The sequence below is a fragment of the Vombatus ursinus genome, unplaced genomic scaffold (genome assembly GCF_900497805.2).
Source record: "Vombatus ursinus unplaced genomic scaffold, bare-nosed wombat genome assembly UNPS02009062.1, whole genome shotgun sequence".
In the NCBI taxonomy this organism is placed as follows: Eukaryota; Metazoa; Chordata; class Mammalia; order Diprotodontia; family Vombatidae; genus Vombatus; species Vombatus ursinus.
Window position 1 is genome coordinate 404555 of NW_020948840.1, and position 20265 is coordinate 424819.

Consider the following 20265-nt stretch of genomic DNA (forward strand, 5'->3'; position numbering starts at 1 on the left):
AAAATAGAAGGACTAGAATAAATGATCTCTAAAGACCCTTCTGACACTAATCTATGATCCTTGTTTTACAATAAGTCTTCCATAGACCTTCTACTTAGTTCACTGGAGACCTTCCATTGATTCTTTTGGTATTTTCAGAGTATCATTATATTTGAGGTGTCATTTTGTTGAGAGGAAGCTTGGTGCCCTGATAGAAGCCCACCTTTGGATTCCAGATAACCTATTCAAGTCCCAATTCTTACACATCCTGATCATGTGACCCTAAGCAAATTACTCAACCTCTCAATGCCTCAGGCAACTCTCTAAGACTATAAATGGCAGAAATGTCTATCTTAATTGGTATAAGGGGTTTCCTTGTTGGGACTTCTTGATGAAGTCACAGGTTTGGACCAAAAAGGAAAAATTAATTCCATTGTCTCTCATTTTTTTTTCTATGTGATTAGTCCACATCCTTTCCCCGACAATCCATAAAACAAATTGAACAAATACTGTCTCCAAGACGCTGACCTCAGACCCAAAGATCAAAAGCCATACAGTGGCTGTCCTCAAGGTGTTTACAATCTATTAGTCTCTGTCAAAAGAAATTAATACAAAATTAAAGTGGCATTTAAATTCAGGCATTGTGGCCTGGCAGAGCCTTCTAGTGTGATGCCAAATTTGTTATTTCTAAAATAGGGCAGTTTATGAGAATTTGTTATGGAGGTTTAAAAGTCTCCACCACAGTCCAACCCACACTCTGCTTTCCTAATTGGATATGCAGTCTTTGTAAATGCTCACAACCAACTTGCTCTTCAAAATTGCATGTTTGAAAAGAGAGGCTCTTGCAAACATATAATCCCGATGTTGTGAAACTATTACATCAACGTGGGGTTTTGGAAACATGGAAAAGTTCACTTGGGGAGCTGAGGGGGCTGTTTGTCTAGGTCGTGACTGTCTGGTAAAGCAGCTAAGTGTTAGAGAGAAGAGAAAAACAATTATGTGTGTCAATTTCTCAGAAAGGCTAAAGGGTGTACAAGATGATAATACCATAGAATGAGAGCCAGAAGGGAACAAAGAGTTCACGTAGTCGAATCCCTCTCCTTCTGTGTTTTGGAAACTGAGAGAGGAAGTCATTTACTAAATTCACATACCTAATAATGACAGTCAAGACTTGAAGTCAGGTCTCCAAAGTCTAACCCAGTGCTCTTTGCCCTATATCATACTGGCTTGTCTTTGGGATGCACTGGCCTGGAACTTGGGAAATGTGGTTCTAATCCTGCTTCTGCCCTTAACTAGCTGTGTGACCTCGGACAAAGGCAAGGTCAGGTTCATTTCCCTGTCTATTACTCTTAACTTGTGAATTGAGGGGAATGGGCTAACGGATCTTTAAGGTGCTTTTTTCCTACTTTTGACACTCTAGGATCATTATGGGAACGGTTATGATGTACATTCACTTTGCTTGTATTTGTAACCTAATTGCTTAGCATAGTGCCTGGCTCACGGTAAGTACTGTATAAATTTACTATTTGTCTCTGTCTACCCATCTATTTCCCCATCTATCTATTCAAGAGGAATTTCAGGAATCCCATTGCATTGGTCAGCCAATAAGAGGCTACTATAACTGAAATGGTATACATTTATATTAAATTTGTACAAAATTGTATATATAAAATTTATATTTTTATTCATTGGAAATAATGACTTAGAAGTTTCCCTCCTTTCAATATTTTTTTTGAGTCTTCTCCGATGCCAGACATTTTTTTCCCAAAGGATTTAAGGAAGTTGTTTTTTTTTTTTACTCCCTTACCCCTTACTCTAAATTTGCTTACTTTTTTCTGAGGTTCTTTGGAAGCAATGACAATTTTTTTTTTACTTCTTGAGCAATGGAGTGGAGAACGTACATCCAACCAAAGCAGGGAGGAAGATATAGACTTTCTCCTTTGCCTCACAAACTTCATTAACCTTTTGCTTTCACTGGCTGGCTTAAAGGTGACCTTTGTCAAACCCATAGTGCTGTCTAAAGACTAGGTGACTAAAACTTTTGTTGTTGTTTTGTCCTTCGTTCTCGAAGAGGACCATGACATCAGGAAGATGGTGGAGAACTTTTAGAGGCCAGTCAATGCTAATTCCAAGATAAGCCTTGAATCCCTACAGTGGGAAGGCTCATACAATGGGGAGGGTGGGGAATGGAGATAGGATGCTGAGTGCTTCTGCAATGCTAAGCTGTCATTTCTCTTGGCATCTCCACCAAGGGACAACACAGTCCAAGTCTGTGACAAAATCTAGCCCTGAGTCTAGTTCCACAATATCACCAATGGGGCAGAGCAAAGAAAGGATCCCCCGGTGCACCTGTTAGCTTCTGGTCCTACCAGTCTATCAGAGCAACTAGAGAACAGGAGATAGATTCTAGCCGCATCGAAGGAGGGGACCTGGAACAGACAGAACTAGAGTGAGGTGACCAGAGCTTTGCTCCAGTTTATACAATTCAGGCAATGCTGATGACATTTGTACTCCTCTGAGGAAGAAAGCAGGAAAAAAGTCTAGTGGCATTAGAGGTCCTTTAATATAATGGTGAGGTTGAAGGTGGGAAAGGACTCCTGCCTGGGGAGTAGAGAGCAGTATGGCTATGGCTCTGTCTCCCTCTGATGAGATTCCTTAGGTGAGGTGGGGAAGAGAGTTCAGGTGAGGTGGCTAGTGGGACCTGAGCTCAAGCCTGGCCTAGAGATAGCTCCGGCTTTTGCTCTGGCCCCGTTCAGGGATGACAGTGGCTGCCCAGATTCCTCTAGAGACAGGATTGGGGAGGGCATGTGGCAGCAATGTGTATGTAGATCAGGCCATACCCCAACCTATCCCTTAAACTCACTGCGACAGGTCCAGATCTCTGCTCTCCCTAGAGCAGGATGTAGTGATCTTGGCAGTGTGGTGGTTGAAGGTATTATGGATCTTGGGACTAGAGGCTGGTAGTAAAGGACTGAGTTCCTTAGTGTTCCTTAGCTGCTCATCTGGAGTAATGACACCAGGGGTGGGTGTCCCCAACCAACCTTTGGCCATATCTCAGAAAGTCAAATTTCAACAATTTGGTTCTACCTTCCTCAGTTCAGCCTCAGAAAGAGTACACAGGTATGTACCAGACATAGGGTCTTTCTTCATAGTAAGGGAGATCACATGTATATACAAATATCATTTTGGAAAAGTCACTCCTTTTCTTTGGGGCCTCAGTTTCCTTCTCTGTAAAATGGAATTGAACTATATAATTTATAGTATCTTCCAGCTCTGACATTCTATCATACTTTAAGGGGTAATTTTTTTATTGGGGTGGCTTCGAACCCTCTTTTAGTCCCCTCTCCTAAAAAATTCTTTTTCTGAAGGGGTCACTACTCTACTCACCTCCACTCAAGCTTCTTGTGTGACATGTGTGAAGAAACAAGTGACCTCTGCACCTAGTTATCAAGAATCATCAGTTAAAATAGGAAGCTGGTTTCCTGCCTCTGAAGGTAGCCTCCATAGCAGGGGCTCATGATATTTGGGGGTTCCTGTCTCCTTCCATAGGACAAAGTCTGCTCCCTACTACCAACAGAGGCCATCCTTTGTTCCACTGTGATTTGGAATGCTTGTCCCTTGTGTAAAGACTCCCACTCATATCTTTTTTGGTTGGGCACTTGTCACATTTTAATTTGTATTCTATTTATTATACAGCTCTGACCATAGCTTATACTTTTCCTTCCTCTCTGACTTGTATAAAACTTGAATGCAGCTTGTAATTGGTGCAATCTTTCAGTACAGAGTATGTTTATATATGTATATTTTTTTCTTTTAAAATAAATCTCATTTTAGGGGTGGAAGCCAATTTGGGACTGCTACAGTGTTTGTGTTTACATATGCTCTCCCTTACAGTACTATGAATCCCATGAGCATAGAGCCGATGTCTGGTTCATATTTATGTGTCTTTTGTTCCCTCCCCATCTCCCTTTTCCCCTCCTCCCTCAGGCTGCTAGGAGAGGGATTGGCATAAAGCTAGGATCAATGTTTGCTGAATCTATAGATAAAAATGCTGCGTTTACCTTGTTTTTTTTTTAATTGTTGTTTACAGTTTCTCCTCTTGGTTTATCTTTGTTTCCATTTTCTCAATCCAATTCCAGAGTTCTGCTAGCTTTCTACCCTGGTCCCCAAGGAAACAAGGTTCTTTTCCCACCTCATCATGTACTTTTCTAACTTCTATGCTGAAACTATTCACACAAAACACCATGGTTCAAATAATGTGGTCCTGTAATATATCAACTATGTGACGTTTTTGGTTTTGAGTAACTTCCTTCCCCGCTTTGAGCCTCAGTTTCCTATTCTGAAAGGTGAGTAGGTCAGAATAGATTAGTTCTTTGGTTCCCTTCCAGCTCTAAATAAAATGATCCTAGGCCACGTGGGCAACTAGGTGGCAAAGTGGATAGAGTGCTGGGCATTGAGTCAGGAAGACCCGAGTTTGAATTTGGCCTCACACACTTACTAGATGTGTAACCCTGGGCAAGTCACTTAACCCTGTTTGCCTCAGTTACCTCATTCGTAAAATGAGCCAGAGAAGGAAATGGCAAACCATTCCAATATTTTTGTCAGAAAACTCCTAGAAAAGGGTCGTAAAAAGTCAGACAGGACTGAAAAACAACTCAAGAACAACAACAAAGGCACCTTAAGTAACAGTCTGATTTAGCTCATCTACCCTATAAGACCAATACTAGCTCTATAATAGCAGAACCTAGAAGGACCTTAGAGATCATCTAGTTTTCCACCCAACCCCAAGCCCCCAAATTTACAAAAGGAAATGAGGCCCATAGATGGGGAGTGACCTTGTTCTAGGTCACACAATGAATTATATTTATATATACATATACACATAAATGACTACATATGCATGTATTTATGTGTGTGTTTGTGTGTGGAGGGTGTCCCAAAATCCTTAGTGCAGTTTTAAGCTTAAAAGCAAAGACAACCCTTGGATGAGGAGGAGGGACCACCTATCACCACCACCATCATCACCACCAGGGGTACTGGGCCCCCATTGCCCTCATTGGGCTGCTTTAGTACTCACAGGGTTGTGATTAGAAGGGAATAAATGTATCTTTTCTTTATCCCCATCTCTCCAATGAGATGGAGGAAATACCAGACCTTGCCATCATCTATCCATTCTTTACATTTTGCAGTAGTCCAACACTACCACAAACCTACTTATGTAACCTAAGGATGTCTGGGCTGAACCACTAGGATTTCTGGGTCTTTCCATTTGATTTGTAGTTGATCATTCATTTATGTGCTGTCTCCCTGAATTAGAGTTGGGGGGAGGGAGGTGTGCTCCTTGAGAGCAAGGATTGTTAGCCTTTTTCTATTTATATCCCAGGCACTCAACACATTGCTTGGCACATATTCTTCTTTTTTAAAAATATGTTTTATTTTTTCCCCAATTACGTGCAAAAACAAATTTTAACATTTGTTTTTAAAAAATTTGAGTTCCAAATTTTTTCCCTCTCTCTCTCCCTCCTCCCCCCTTATTGAGAAGGCAAGCAATTTGATATAGGTTCTATATGTGGAGTCATGCAAAACACATTTCCATATTAGTCATGTTGTGAAAGAAAACAGATCAGAAGAACAACAAAAAAAGTGAAGAAAATTTTAAAAAGGTTTGCTTCAATCTGCATTCAGACTCTGTCAGTTCTTTCTCTGGAGGTGGATAGCATTTTTCATTATAAGTCCTTGAGAACTGTCTTGGATCATTACATTGCTGAGAACAGCCAAGTCATTCACAGTTGTTCATCTTACAATGTTGCTGTTGCTGTGTACACTCTTCTTCTGGTTCTGCTCACCTCACTTTGCATCAGTTCATGTAAGTCTTTCCAGGTTTTTCCTGAAATCATCCTGCTCATCATTTCTCATAGCAAAATAGTATTTCATCACAATCACATACCACAACTTGTTCAGTATTTGTTCTTAACAAATGTTTAAAAATTCATTCATTTATCCATCCATTCATTTATTCATGATCCTTTGTGAAGCATACTCAGAACAGGAGAGCAGACATACAGATACACAAGGAAAGGAACTCAGGTAACTGGACTGCCCTGAGTTATACTCATCTTCTACATAGAGTTCTCACTTGGTTCTTGGGCTCCTTCTAAAACACACAGCTCTGCCAGCACAGTATAAGGGACCAGTTTAGTGAACTAGTTCAGGGGCCTGGGCTCTCCTTGCTTTCATCTACTAACTACTGGCATCATCAGACTGGGACATGGGCAGGTGCCCTTATTAGTGATATTGGCAGCCACAGCTGCCTTCTTGTCCCAAAGATCCACACTGAGTTACCTTTCTGATTGTAGTATGATATCACTGTGAATGATATATGCACTATGAAGCTTGGATTCAGACAAAGGACCACACTTGAGGACCTAGAGGGCCACATGTGGCTTCAAGGCTGCAGGTTCATCACCCCTGCTCTAACCAATTAGCCTAGTCATTCTATGTGGCTAACCACCATGAGACCTAATATCTTTCCCTCATAGTCTCTGACCCAAATCTCAATTCCTTCAACTCCATCACATTCTATCTTGAAGGCAGTATCACATAGTAGGAGGAGGACTGTGTTTGGAGTCAGAAGACTCGGGTTAAAGTCCAAGCTCTTCTATAGGTCATGCTAATTTTTTTATGACCTGAGCAAATTACTTCCTCCCTCTGGACCTCATTTGCTCTATATGTAAATGAAGGATTGGACTAAGGGACATGAAGTTTCTTTATAATAATAAATTCAATGATCCTTTTTGGTTCCAAAACTGGTATACCTTCTACCCTTTCCCAACAACTGGGATCAATCCTTATTGGTGCCATATTCTATTCTTTCACATTGGCAGGGCTTTCCCCTCCCCTCTTCCACCCTGAAGCAAAAGAAGGGTCATTCCTTCACCTGAAATAACAAATCCATGTTGAACGTCCATGAACTAACAGATTTTTTTTTTAAACACAAGGATTTTTATAAAGGAAGTCTCTGCTTCCTACTCTAAAACCTCACACAAGATGATTCCGTGTGAATGTGGTAATGATCATAAAGTGATTTAAAAATACTCAGGGTATATAAATCTGATGTGTCATTAAGCACATGCTCAGGGAGTAATTTGCAATAAATAGACTTAGTCTGTTGCTGGCTTAGTTTTCATTTCGACTTACTTCAGGAGCATTAGTGTTCCCTTGGGTAGAAGTCAAAGAATGGTAGATTTTTGGCTCCCTATGAAGAAAAACTTCCTAACAGCTATAGAATCCAAGAGTATAATGGGCTGCTAGACGGTATGGAGATCCCCATCATCAGAAGGCTTTAAAAACAGGCTGGATGACCATCTCTTGAGCACTTGTAGAGAGGATGGCCTCTCATGTTCTGACTATCTCTGAAATTTTGTGCTTCTATGTATTTTGATTTCAGTGAGACATTTGATAAAATCTCTCAAATAAAAGAAGGCAATATGAGAGAATAGAAAGAGGGCTGTCTTTGGGGACAGAAGATCTAGGTTCAAATGCAACCTCTACTATTTGCCCCTTGGGTGAGCCTCAGTTTGCTCATCCATATGTAGCCACTGTAAGTTTGGTGAATCCTTAGCCTAACTCCCACTCCCACTGATGAGCTAGGTCCTCAGAGCTTGGCCACATTTCCCACTCAGGGTTCCAGTTGTACCATTGAGGAGCTGGGGATGGTACTATAATGCCATTAGCTCAAGTTCTCACTGATATGTTTTCTCCCAAGATTATCAGTAGGGCAGTTAGCTAGCACAGTGGATAGAACACTGGGCTTGGAATCAAGAAGACTCATCTTCATGAGTTCAAATCTGGCCTCAGTTTAATCTTATTAATCCTTAATTATTAGGGATCAATGCTTAATATAATATATATTATATATATATAAGAATTAATGCTTAATCCTATTTGCCTCAGTTTCTTCAACTGTAAAATGAGCTGGAGAAAGAAATGGCAAACCACTCCAGTATCTTTGCCAAGAAAACCCTAAACTGGATTACAAAGAGTCAGACATGACTGAAACAATTGAACAACAAAAGCATCCACAGAAGGAATCTGCATCTATGTTACCATGACTGTGAATGAGATTGACTGATAATTTCATCACTTATTTTAATTGGAGCTGGGGTTGAGTAAAACATGTAAAATGAGAGGGTTAGGCTGTATGGCTTCTGTAGTCCTCTTCAGTTTTAAATCTATGAACCTATGATCCCATGACAAGATGGAGCGATGTGAATAGACCAAAAATGGTCATATCTCCTGCTTTTTTAATTTTTTTTTTTAGGGAGGCAATTGGGGTTAAGTGACCCCAGAGTCACACAGCTAGTGAGTGTTATGTATCTAAGGCTGGATTTGAACTCAGGTCCTCCTGACTCCAGGGCTGGTGCTCTATCCACTGCCCTACCTAGCTGCCCCTCAGCACCTCTAATTTCTCTTCTGCAAAATGATAGGGCTTAGATAAAGTGGTCTCTCAAGGGAAAAACTTTAACCAGACCCTCAAGGGACTTAGAGTTTCAGACTAGGAAAGAAAATACATTCCGACAAAGGGGATATGATGCCTTTGCTTGGATAGTCAAGTGAGGGGGAAGCCACTACTTTCAAAGTACTTCTCCAAGGACCACTTCACTTTTAGATAACTTTGTTAGAAAGTTTTTCCTTATGTCAAACTTAAATTTTCCTCCTTGAAACTTTTATCCGTTGTTCCTAGTTCTGCTCTCTAAGGCCAATATGTGAAATCTGCGTTCTAGTCCTGTGTACAATGCCAACTTGCTTTGAAATCTTGGGCAAATCACCTCTCCCTGCCTTCTGGGCCTTGGTTTCCTCCTCTGTAAAATGCCATCCATATACTGCCTATGTGGCCTTGGGCAAATAAGTCAGCCTCTCTAGGCTTCTATTTCCTCATCTTTTAAATGAAGAGACTGACCAGATGGTCTCTAAGGCCCCTTTCCAGCTATAAAGCTATTAAATTATGAAACTCAAGGTGTAATGGAAACAATAGTGAATTTGGAGTCAGAGAATCTGGATTCAAATCCTAGCTCTGTCTCTATTTGCATGGTCTTAGGCAAGTTATTTCCCCTATCTGAGCCCCAGTTTTTTCCTTGTTAAAAATGAGAGTTTTGGATTAGATCTGGGATTCTTAATCTAGGGTTCATGAACTTTTTTTAAATATGTTGACAACTGTATTTTGAAATAATTGGTTTCTTTTGTAATCTTATGTGTTTTATGTGTTTAAAAACATTATTCTGAGAAGGGGTCCATAGGCTTCCCCAAACTGCCACAGAGGTCCATAACACAAAAAAGAACTAAACCAAATAATCTCTAAGGTATCTTCTGGCTCTAACTTTCTATTAGTCTTATCTTTCCAACCTTCTCTCATTGCATCCCATTTTACTAAGCTATGCTCATGACAAACTGGATGATTTTCCCCAAAATCCATTTTTCCCTTTCTTGCCATACCCCTGAATCCAGAATACAAATCCCTCTCATCCTTCAAGGCACCATTAGTCTTCTATATTAGCTCACATCCTCCAGATGGAAGAGTTTTCTCCCTCTTTATAATTCTCATAACATCTCATTTGTACCTCTCTAATGCACTTATCAAAGTGTTCTAGGACCAAGGAGAGGTATTGTTTTATAATTATTTCTGTACATGACTTCTCTCCCCTCCTAGACTCTTAAGTTCCTTGAGGGTCTGTACCATATTTTCACTATCTTCACCTCCCCAGCTCTGAGCGCAGAGCCTTGCACATAGTAAGTATTTAATAAATATTTGTTGAATGAATGAAAGAAGGAAAGAATAATCTTTGCCCTGTCTGCTTCATAGGGTTCTTGTGTAAAACAAATGAGGTCATGAATATGAAATCCCCTTTTTAAAAGTATAAAGTATACAAGAACATAGAATGTATATAAAAGGAAAAACTTCCTGACCATCAGAGCTGCTCCAAAGTGGAACATGCTGCCTTGGGAGGTGATGAGTCCCCTGCCACTATAGACAGGTCTTCAAATGGAGACCTGATGACTACTTGTTGGCCATGTTATTGTGGAGATCTATGTTTTAGGTGAGCTCTGAACTAGAGGCTGAGGTGCCTTCTTACTCTGGGAATATAAAATTCTGTGTGCAAATATGATAAACTTTCCCCACATTATTTCATTTTTCTGCCCTCAGAAATTCTGTGGTTGTATCATTGAATAACTTGTAAGCCTCCAAAGACAAAATCTTGGCTGCCTTCAATTGGGCATACAGGAGAGAGGCCCTCTGTAGTCACTGATTGGTTTGCGGATAGTTCCCACAGCATTCAGAAACTCTTTAGGGCTGTGGGTTGCCATAACCAGATGTTGTGTCCTAGGAAGTTGAGCTTGTGAGCAGGGGCCTAGGGGGGTGGGAGCACAGTATGTGGTTGTATAGTCTTCATCTTAGAGAAAAAGGGTCAAGTAAGTAGTTCAGAGTAGAGCAGTGGCTAGAGCCCAGCTCTACTCATTCCCAGGACAATCCTCTACACCATTTTCTTGTGTTATTAATTTTATATTATTTAATTTTTCCCATGATTATGATTTATCTCCCTTCTTCTGAATTAAAGAACCACAGCATTTAACATTTTTTTGGACCTTAGAGGTCATCTAGTTTAACTTCATTTTTCAAAAAGAAGAAACTGAGGTCTAGAAGAATCACAGGACTTAGAGCTTTTTTGGACCTTAGAACTCATCTAGTTTAACCTCATTTTTTTTGGCAATTGGGGTTAAGTGACTTGCCCAGGGTCACACAGCTAGTAAGTGTCAAGTGTTTGATCTGAGGTCGGATTTGAACTCAGGTCCTCCTGACTTCAGGGCTGGTGCTGTTGTGCCACCTAGCTGCCCCATAACCTCATTTTTTAAAAAGGGAAAACTGAGGCCCAGAAGAACCACAGGAGTTAGAACTTTTTTGGACCTTAGAGCTCATCTAGTTTAACCTCATTTTTCAAAGGAGGAGGCCCAGAAGGGGAAGCCCTGCATGATCTATATTTGTTGATTCAACTGAAACAATCATATTAGTAAGTCATATGCAGTTAATGATAGCAGAAGTCAGCCCTGTCTCCTGCAGCCAGCATACCCTCCTATTCCATTATATCTTTGTTTTAGTGCAAGGATGGGGAACCTGGGGCCTTGAGGCCACATGTGGCTTTCTAGGTCCTCAAGTGTGGCCCCTTGACTGAATCCAAACTTCATAGAACAAATTCCCTTAATAAAAAGATTTGTTCTGCAAAACTTGGACTAGGTCAAAAGGCTACACCCAAGGACCTAGAAGGCCACTTGTGGCCTTGAGGTCACATGTACCCCACCCCTGTTTTAGTACGTGGCACATAGTAGGAACTTAGTAAATGCTGGGTGATTGATAGATTGCTATTATTCATCTCATGAAGTCCCAATGACTGCAACAGTCAGCCAGAAGTGGTGAACTGATGGCTGAAGGTTCATTAGGAAAGTAGGTCAGGACAGGAATTTATGTAATAGTCATAGGGGCTCCAAAATTTTTGCCACTGAGGGGTGTTACATAAACACCAGAAACACATAATTGCCATGTCTGTGTAAGTGATGATCTAACTTAGCTACACTCCAATTATATTGAGGATGGTGGGTTGAGAAGGGACTTTCATAACTGTCGTCAAATCTACTTGCTTCAGAATATATATAATTAAAATCCTTCCCTTACTCCCCTGCTTTCCTCCATTTCTGTTACCACAGTCAGGGAGCCCAGGCGGCTGAGCTGTGGGGGTAGGAAGGCAACAGCTGCCGCCAATATCCTTAGCAAGAGCATCAGTCCCTCGCTCAATCTGAGGCTGCCTCTAAACAGCAGACAAAACCAGGGAAAGCCTGGGCTTCTCTTCCCATAACTGGCGCTTATATTATGACTGCAGAGGTATGTGTTTTGGAAGGAGGAAGAATAAGAAAGCATTGTGGTTCATTAACCCTTATTTAAACTTCTGGTATAAAAAGTAATGAGGGAATTCACATCTGAATCCCAAAGTATTTTATTCCAGTTGGGGAGAGTAGTCATACCATACGCTACATCTATAAATGCAGGCTTAAAGGAGAATGAGTATGCTATTCATATAATGTTGAAAGGATATTAATGCTACAAAGATGTGCTATAGTTGGACGATCAATGTACACTCCATGCATTATTGAAAGGTACAGTGCTCATATAGGCTTGTAAGGTGGGGCTCTCCTATCCGAGCCGGTGGTGTGTATTTATATGTGTCTCTCTGGGATGGTCCTCAGCTGAGAATTTCTGCACAAATACCCAAATCATACCTGTCTCTGGAGGTGCAATCAGCTTCCAATCAGTCGGGCTTCATGACTAGGCATCCCATAGGCTTAATGATGACTGAACAATGAATCTTGATTGAATATTTAAATGTTACAAGAAGTGTTTTAATCAGTGTATGTGATAAGAATTGAGTATATGTAAACTCAGCTTATCTGCCCCATACAGTTTGCCTGTTGAGATTTCTTTGTGGCAAAACAATATGGCTCTGGAGAGTCTCATTACCTGGGCTACTTTCCCTACTTATGTTCCTTGAAAAGTCTCGTAATTGAGGCTATGCTGTTAGCTTCATCGTCTCAGGCAATGAGAACACTGAAGGATTGGGTGCTGGTGACCCTGTGTACAAAGTTATTGGCAGTTGCATCTTTAACATCTTCAGAGCACTTCTCTGTTAGCTTGGGTTTGCTCATGTCAGAGGGTCCTTGCAGGCGGTGTTTCTGGGACCTCTGACGGCTTCTGTTTGTTCTTGTCTCATCTTGGTGATGAACTTTTCTTCTTGCTAAAATTGTGGGCACTGGGGCACCTAGGTGGCACGATGGATAGAGCACTGGCCCTGGAGTCAGGAGGACCTGAGTTCACATCTGGCCTCAGACACTTGACACTGCCTAGCTGTGTGTCCCTGGGCAAGTCACTTAACCCTGACTGTCTCATCAAAAAAATTTTTTTTTTGGAATAAAATCATGGGCAGACATTAAATCAGCGGGAAGCCCTGATTTTCTAAGGATTGGGTCTCGTTTTCATAAAAACTTAGAGCTGGAAAGGATTTTAGAGATTCCTCTTTGATATTGAGGGATGGGAGAGACTAAAAGGTGATGCAATGAAAACAAAAATAGGTGTCAGAAAATCAGATTTTGAGTACTGACTCTTAATAATTGCATGAACTTGAACAAGCTGCTTAGCTGCTTGTGCCTCAGTTTCCCTATATATATATATATATATATAAAACAATGGGGGAACTATACCTCTCATGGGAATGGCACTTTGAAAAGTATAAATTACTATATGAATGTGAGGTAGTATTATTATTACATTAGAGGGCAATTCATTTGGAAAATAAAACTTTCAATTGGTTAGTCAGTAAACATTTATTAAGTACTTTCTATGTGCTAGATACTGTGACCTTGAAACTGAAAGGGGTGATTATACATTAGCTTAACCATTCACTTTGGGATCCCAGAAATTACCTGTTTGGCTCTGTTACAATAAAGCACAATGACTTAAATCTGGCTAGGACGCAAAGGGAAGGAGGTAATTTTACTTGGATGCACGTGAGTGCTAAATTCCTATTCCCTTAGGAGAAGTCACATAAAAAACCAGGAATTGGAGAAAGCGTACAGAGGAGAGCTATGGGAACAACATGGACCCAGGAGTCAGACAAACTGCCTTCTTGTCCTGAATCTACCATTTACTATCTTGGCCATATCGGGCAAATCACTCAGATTAATTCAATAAGCGTTTATTAAATATCTACTATGGACAGAATGGCATCGAGGTGGATAGAGTGCCGGGCCTAGAGTCAAGAACACTCATCTTCCTGAGTTCAAATTCAGCTTCAGACCTTTCTAGCTGTGTGACCCTGGCCAACTCACTTCACCCTGTTTGCCTTAGTTTCCTCATCTGTAAAATAAGCTGGAGAAGGAAATGGCAAATCACTCCAGTATCTTTGCCAAGAAAACCCCAAATGGGGTCACAGAGAGTTGAAAACGACTGGACAATAACAATAACAATGCCATATGGGGAAAAAAGTGAACTTTTGTTACATTACCAGGCAAAGTCCTCTCTAGGAAAGGTAGATATTATAAAGCCTCAGAAATCTCTCCTTTGAGAAGTTTATATTTTATGACTGACGTAGGTTGCCTAGACTTGACTCCTCCATACCGGTACCTGCTCTAATCCCTAGGGGCAGCAGGGATGACACTTGAACAGAAAGTCAATGATGACTGGTGAATTCAGGGCATGTAGCCATAAAGCACCAAAGAAACTGTTATCAACCTGTGTCTTTATGTCTGGTTCACACACGCTTGTTCTATGATATACCCTAGACTAGAGCAGCTTGTTTTCTCCCAAGCACAAATACAAACCCTATGTTGGGGGGTTTGGGGAGAGGGAGAGAAATTGATCTTGTCTGATTAGCAAAGCAGCAACTAAGGATTTTTGTCCTTTTGACAAATGGCCAACAGGCACCCTCATTGGAAGGCAGGCAGGAGGAAAATCCTGGATAGACCAGGGAAGGCCTATGGTAGCAAACAGGAACCTTAGGGCACCAAAGTAAAGTTGTTGCTAGGGAGGCTGCTGCAAGGGTAAAGGAAAGAACAGACCAGTGTTGGGGAAAAGCTTACTCCAGCTCACTGAAGGTGTATGAGGACCATCAAAATTCAGAGCCCTAGGGCAAAGCCCTCCTTGTCCCACTTAGTTCCCACTCTGTAAGCTGTTTTTTGTTTTTTTTTTTTGAGAGGCAATTGGGGTTAAATGACTTGCCCAGGGTCACACAGCTAATAAGTATCAAGTGTCTGAGGCTGGATTTGAACTCAGGTCCTCCTGACTCCAGGACCCGTATTCTATCCGCTGCACCACCTAGCTGCCCCTGTAAGCTGTTTTAAAGCCTTGGGCAGAACCAGCCAGCTCCTTGCTGTCTGAATTCACATTATGATCCAGGAATACGACTCTTTGGGACTCGGGGGAAGCTGCTTTGCTGTCAGGCATATGCATCCTCATTATAGTACATGTTTTGACCTCAATAAATTGTACCTAGGAACCTTCACTGAACTTAAGCAGGCCCTCAAATCCTAAATCAGACTGTAACAGTGATAAAACCACACACACACTCCTTATTTAGCTTAGTGAAACCACCATTATCCTCTGTCCTAGATCTGATGCAATGTTGAATTTGTGCATCTCTCAGACTATGTCATTCTAACCTCTGTTTCTTTGAAATGGTTTAATGCTAAATAATTGAGAGAAATCGTCATATATAAAGATGATTTCTGTTCAAGGGCTGTTTGGGTGACTCGGAATGAGGAGATGGAGGTAAAACAGGGAAGCAGTACTCAAATCTGCCTTCTTGTCTTCATCTTATTAGAGGATTTAAATTAAGATTCTGAAGAGACACTCCAGATCTTGATTTTTATCTCATTAATATTCAGCAAAGAAAGCTGTTGGCCATTTCTCATTCCACCCGAGTCTTTGAAGGGAGATTCTAGCTTTGAGCACTCCCTGGGGACTGCAACCTGAGTTAATGAGGCTTTTGTGGGATGCAGAGACCATTCCTCTGTAAGAAAAGAAATGAAGGTAGCCAGGAGTTTGTGATCATAGATCATAGACACAGACTATTAGAGCTCTGAGGAAACTAGTCAGCCCGGGGATTCTTAACCTTGTTTGTGTCATGGATGGACTCCTTTGGCAGGCTAACGAAGCCTACAGATGCCTTCCCCAAATAATATTTCTAAATGCATAAAATAAAATATGTTAGGTTACAAAGGAAATCAATTGTATTGAAATAATTATCAAAATATTTTATAAACCAAGTTCATGAGTCTCAAACTAAGAACCCCTAATTCTAGTCCCTACCCTGCTAATATTACAGACATGGAGTCTAAGGCTGAAAAGTTGTAAGCTGTCCAAGGTCACACAACTAGCCAGTGGTAGATCTGACACTAGAAAGCAGGCCTCTTGCTTCTCAACCCGTGGCTCTGTTCACTGTACCACAATGTCTCCAATTTAGGTATAGGCACTAGACAATTGCCAAAGAAGAGAGGGTCTCAGATGGTTATGCTTTTAAGTAGCACTTCCTTTGGCAACTCTCCAATGTACTTAACATATAATAGGATCATTAGGTCATCCAAAAGGCAATGGAAAGACATATTTTTACATTGAATGCATTTTACTAATGAAGAATTACGGAAAAAAAAAAAGAAAGTATGGTAGGAGTCATTACCAAAGAGATAGATGAATAGGAAAGGAGGTAATTTCATCATATAAGGATTGTGACATACAACCAACGGAGAGAGGGCATGCCACGTTGGGACCCATGTAATGTTGAGACTTAGCAGACGGACTCCAGTCTTTGGAGTGGGCTCCCTGTGTAGGATTTATGAGAGGATATAGACGAATCTCATTAGAGGAGGAGGTGTTGACTGGTTATGACTGTAACATTGGAAAGACTATTGGCATTGAAGAGATAGAGAATCCATTGAAGGACTGTAGGCTCATAGATCCAGAGCTGGAAGAAACCTTAGAGATCATCTAGTCTTCCATTTCCCCCTGCTCCCTTCCCAATTTTGAAGATGAGGACATGGACACAGAGAGGTTGGACGATTTGTTCAAGGTCATACAGGTAAGCTGCAAAGCCTGTAATATAGTTCTCTGGGTTTGTGTTTTATTTTTCTACTAGACTATAAATTCCATGAAAAGTGTTTTGTAGTTGTGTGTTCTTGGGTTTGTCTTGGCAGGTAGACCCGAGTATTTTATGTTGTCTATAATTCTTTTAAATGGAATTTCTCTTTCTATCTTTTGCTGCCGGATTTTGTTAGTCACATATAGAAATGCTGATGATTCATGTGGGTTTATTTTATATCCTGCAATTTTACTAAAGTAATTAATTATTTCAAGTAGTTTTTTAGTCGATTATCTAGGATTCTCTAAATACACCATTATATCATCTGAAGAGTGATAGTTTTGTTTCCTCATTGTCTGTTCTAATCCCTTTGATTTCTTTTTCTTCTCTTATTGCTATAGCTACCATGTCTAGACAATATTAAATAATAGTGGTGATTATAAGCATCCTCACTTCACCCCTAATTTTATTGGGAAAGCTTCTAGCTTATCTCCATTATAGACAGTGATTGCTGATGGTTTTTGGATAGATACTACTTATCATTTTAAGGAAGGCTCCCTTTATTCCTATGTTCTCTAGTGTTTTGAATAGGAATGGGTGTTGTATTTTGTCAAAGACTTTTTCTGTATCTGTTGAGATAATAATAATTTCTGCTGGTTTTGTTACTGATTTGATCAATTATGATGATAGTTTTGCTAATATTGAACCAGCCTTGCATTCCTGGTATAAATCCCACCTGGTAATAGTGTATGGTCCTTATACTATATTGCTGCAATCTCTTTACTAGTATTTTATTTTTTACCCCCAAAATGTTTTATTAATTTATTTTGACTTATCAACAATCACTTCTATAAGTTTTTGTTTTAAATTTTTCTCCCTCTCCCTCCCTGCCTTCCTCCCCAAGATGGTGCATAATCTAATATAGGCTATATATATATATACATTTCTATTAAACATATTTTCACATTAGTGATGTTGTAAGTAAGAATTAGAACTAATAGGAGGGACCACCAGAAAGAGGAAACAAAACACAACAGAAGGAAAAAAAAATAGCAAATAGTATGCTTTGATCTGTATTCAAACTCCATAGTTTTTCTTTGGATGTGGATAGCATTTTCCATCATGAGGCTTTTGGAGAGGTCTTAGATCCTTGTATTGCTGAGAGGGGTTAAGTCTGTCAAAGTCAGTTATCACTCAGTGTGGCTGTTACTGTATACAACATTCTCCTGGTTCTGCTCATTTCACTCAGCATCAAACCATACAAGTCTTTCCAGGTTTATCTGAAGTCTGCCTGTTCATCATTTCTTATAGCACAATAGTATTCCATTACATTCATATATCACATTCACAATTATGATTACTATTTGTGTCTTTTGGTGTCTCTCTCTATCCTTTCCCCTCCCTGTTTATGCTTTTCTTTCTCCTTTTCCCTCCTCACTAATGTTTTGCTTTTGACCACCGCCTCCTTCAGTCCCACCTCCCTTCTATTAACCCCCTCCATTTTCTTTCCCCCTTTCCCTCCTACTGCCTATAGGGCATGTTAGATTTCTATACCTAACTGATTATGTTATTCCCTTCTTGAGTTAAATCTGATGAGAGTAAGGTTCAAACAATGCTCATCTCCCTCCTTTCTTTCCCTCTGCTGTAACAGGTTTTTGTGCCTTTTCCTGTGATGTAATTTACCCTTGTCTGCCTTCTCCTTTCCTTTTCTCTCAGTACATTTTAGATCAGATTAATTCACTTACTTGGATCCATTTAACCCACTTGAATAGATTTTTTTCATCATTACATCAAAGTCAATTTATGCCCACCCCCTTTATGTATGCCCCTTTAACATGGTGTAATAACAATATAGTTCTCAAGAGTTAGAAGTATCTTCTTCTCTTGTAGAGATGTAAATAGTTTGCCCTTATTAATAACATGTTGTTTCTTTCTGTCCCATTTACATTATTATATCTCTCTTGAGTCTTGTATTTGAGGATCAAATTTTCTGTTGAGCTGTGGTCTTTTTATCAGGAAGGTATGGAAGTCCCCTATTTTGTTGAATATCCATCTCCTTCCCTGAAAGATCATGCTCATTTTCGCTGGATAGTTGATCCTTGGTTGTGATCCAAGCTCCTTTGCCTTTTGATTTCCTTATGATTTCCTGAAAGATACTGTCCAGGCTCTTTTTTTCATCGTGATTTTCAGGTAAACCAATAATTTTTAAATTGTCTCTCCTGGATCGATTTTCCAGGTCAGTTGTTTTACCAATGAGATATTGTACATTTTCATCTATTTTTTCATTCTTTTGTTTTTGTTTGACTGATTCTTGTTCTTTCATAGAGTCATTAGCTTCCATTTGCTCAATTCTAATTTTTAACAAATTGTTTTCTTCTATTAGATTTTGTACCTCCTTTCCCATTTGGCCAATTGTATTTTTTAGGGGCTTCTTTTCTTTTCTTTTCTTTTTTTTTAAATTTTTAGGCAACTGGGGTTAAGTGACTTGCCCAGGGTTACACAGCTAGTAAGTGTTAAGTGTCTGAGGCTGGATTTGAACTCAGGTCCTCCTGACTCCAAGGCCAGAGCTCTATTCACTGTGCCACCTAGCTGCCCCTAGGACTTGTTTTCTACAGTTAATTTTTGTCCTTCCTTTTCCAAGCTATTTACTCTCTCTTGCATACCTCTCATTTCTTTCCCCATTTTTTCTTCTACCTCTCTCATTTGACTTTTAAAATCCTTCTTGAGCTCTTCTAAGAAGACTTTTTAGGCTTCAGAGCAGTTCATATTCCCTTTTGAGGTTCCACATGTAGGTTTGTTGACAATGTTGTCCTCTTCAGAATTTTTTGCCTTGATCTTCACTCTCCCCATAATAAGAATCTATCATATGTTCCTTTTTGCTCATGGTGTTTACTTATTTCCTGGCTTTTAAAGAGATTGGGCTCTCCTGTTGGGGAGCAGAGGGCACTGACCCAAGCTTCTTGTGTTTCGAGCCTAAGGCCTGGTCTCTGCCTTTGTGTACCAGGGCGTCTGATGTTGGCAGCTGGAGGCTATAGGATTCTGGCAGCTTACCTGATGTTGGGCTGGAATCAGCAACACTCGAACTCTAGGGGTCGGATTGGGTAGTGTGGCTCCTGGAGATTTCCTGCTCACCCAGGCCTTTCCTTCCTTTTGCTTTCTTCAGCTCCTTTCAGATGGATGTTGTAGGGTGTTTATCCACCTGGGGCCCCTTGGAGCTCTGCTTCCCTTAGTTTTGCTGAGGCACTGGGAGAGCTGGTTGCTGTAGAATGACGAGGCACCTGGTGGTTTTCTGAGCTGGTTTCCACCAGTTCCCCCACCCTCAATGAGGTACTCAGGGGTCCAGGTGTTGGTGTTTGCCTGCTCCACCACCTGGGCTTCAGAATCTCTTCCTGGTATGCTGAAGTGGGGCTTTCTGCTAGCTTGCTGGGAGGCCTCCTGTTCTGTACTGCTCCCCTTCCCCCAGGGTAAGAGGGGCCTTTCCAGTTAGTCCCTTAAGCTACCTGGGCTACTGGACTGCTGCACCCCATCTTTCTTCTGGTTCAATTGTTCCAGGGTTTTTCCTGGGGTGATATTTTCTGGGCCTTCAGGGGTTAATAAGGGAGGGTCACTAGTATTT